This window comes from Callospermophilus lateralis, unplaced genomic scaffold, assembly GCF_048772815.1.
Source record: "Callospermophilus lateralis isolate mCalLat2 unplaced genomic scaffold, mCalLat2.hap1 Scaffold_63, whole genome shotgun sequence".
Lineage (NCBI taxonomy): Eukaryota > Metazoa > Chordata > Mammalia > Rodentia > Sciuridae > Callospermophilus > Callospermophilus lateralis.
In genome coordinates, this window is record NW_027514713.1 from 4,810,209 (window position 1) to 4,812,938 (window position 2,730).

Consider the following 2,730-nt stretch of genomic DNA (forward strand, 5'->3'; position numbering starts at 1 on the left):
ATCCTTTTTTAATGATAGTATTGAGCAGCTGGACTAAAAAACTAATAATTTAGATAAAAAATGATGGGGAGGATTAATGGTGTTCAGAAAAACTGGGCTCAGGATTTCACAAACGAAGTCTAGATTTTGATGCGTCTCTATTATGTGACCTTGAGCAAATGACTTACCTGTAATCCTGAGATTCCTCATCCATGAAGTGAGGATAATACTCATTTCATACAGTTTTGTGGGTCTAGCTCATGCAGTGTTTCTGAAAGGAGTTGATGGCCACCTGCATCAGTGTTAACCAAAGTAAATTAAAACTTTCCTGCCCAGATTTGGTAAGAGTCCTATAGTCTGGAATATGTGCTTTCAATACATTGTACACACAATTTTTATATTTGTATTTCTGTTCAGTAAATTGATGAGCAGTTTCATTAAGGAATTGATCAAATGGTAATGATTTTGTACAGTAACTTGTGATAACAATTATTTTAATGGTTAAATAGTAAAAATCCTTTTTCTGGTTAAATAATTAAAGAAACCCCTTGGGAAAATTTAATACACACACACACACACACACACACACACACACACAAAGTATTCAGCACATGTAAACTATCAGCTTATAAACACAACTTTAGAATTTACTGATGCTTTCCAACTTCTCCAAAGTAATAGATGAACTCTGAAAATTCAATGACTCAATAAAAAATGTTGTATACGTATTGCTAAACTAACAACTTTGTAGATTTGGGATTGGTGTTAAGAAAGATGATCATATAATTAATTAATTAAAATTTACTTTTGGAGTCTTTAAAATACCAGGAATATATGAATTGGTTTTTTTTTCCTAGAATAAATGAAATTAGATTATGGATGAAATAAATTGTAGTGGCAAGTATGTTCGATGCACAGGTTTGTAAAAATTAGAAAAAAAATAGTTTCACGTGAAGAAATTATAAATTATTTAAACTAATTTTCATTTTTTATATTACTTTAATACAGTCTTATCTTCCAGAATACTATACCATAGCCATATGGATTTTCAGATCTGCAGAATTAAAACCTATGCTCCTCACCAATATTTTACATTCACTATTTAAAAGTCCTCTTACACTTCTTAAAAACCTGTGAATGCCTCATTGTTATATTCCATCTGTAACTATCACATATTTATTGTTCATTTTAAGTCTGCCTGGAAATAATTACTTTCCTTGCAGATACTCATTTTAATAAATTATCTTTCCTAAACATATTATGAAGAAAGCTAGTGCGGTATTAATTAAATGTACTGTGATGTGACTATTCCAAATTCCCACTGTTTTTGTCATTCAGTTTGCTTTGAAACAAATGGAGAAATTTTAAGCATTTTAAAATTTTAAATAAAAATGATCAATGTTTTATATAATAATTTATATGGCAGTATCAATAAATTAACTAATCTGGAATGCTACCATAGTATATAGAGTTGGTTTCCTGACTTAATAAATATGTGCTTTTGTAACTCTTTGTGACTTCTCACACATGGGTGGTTAAAACACCAAATTAATCATATATTTGTGAAATTTAAATAAAATAAAGCAGTAGCTAAGGGACTGTTGTTTTTTTAGCTACTGCTTCATTTGTGACTTATAAAATTTAATATTAATATGTAAATTTCATTGTAATAATTGTTATTAATTGATGCAAGTCAGAAGACTGGTGAAAATTTTGTATATTTGTAAGAAATTTTTATAATAACAAAACACTTTTAGAGTAAAAAAATAAATGTTCATATAAATAAAATTGATATTATCAAAATAACAATTGCTATTTTTTCTTATAAAGCAAAATAGTATTTGTGGTAGCTATTTTTAGTATTATGTCAGATCAACACTACTTATTAAGCACCTGCTTATTTGGTGGTTTGCTGATTGATAATGGAGAGTTTTATCAACATTAAAAGTTTGGTCAGTTGGGAAACTTGTTAGAAAAAAGAAAGTTACAATATTCACTGTTACTTCCCCCAAAATGATCAATTTAGGTTGTTTTAACTAGAAGGGAACCTATATTTTGTGTCAGACTAGTAACAAATACCTGAATCAGATTCATCAATGCTCTAATCAGTTCAAACAACTTAGTACAATTCATTGTGTGGCATTTAAAGTTTATCCATTTAGTGAGAAGGCAGTAAAATAGAGCTTCAGTTCTACTTTAGAATTTGACTTCTTTAAGAGTAAGCTTGGCATATTTGATCATGGTAGTAAAAACGCTAGATTGACTCCTAAATTATTTTTTGACATTCTCACAGAATCGAATATTGATTTGCTTGAATGACAATTTGGAGGATTCTAAAGACTAAAAAGTTGAATCATAGTAATTTGTAATATTGACAAGAAAGGTAACTTGCTCTAGGCAAAATCATGAAGACAAGGTTTACTCTGCACACACGTTCACCTCTATATGTAACAAATCTCCTGTTACTTTTACATTCCCTATATGCTCAGCAAACTCTCCTTACACAACATTTGAAAGAAGTAAATCATCAACAGCCATAGTTAAAGGATCAATAAGTTGTTGGGAATATTTTGAGTAGATTTTTCTTGTCTACTTTGTTTAAGATTGGCTACTGTAAATCAACAGAAAGTTAAGAAGGTAGATGTATGTGTGTGTACATGTATCTACTTAGTCTGGCTTATGGACATGGTTGAACATATCCACTACTCTTACATTATAAATGCTTTCATATATATCATTAAATCTTGGAAA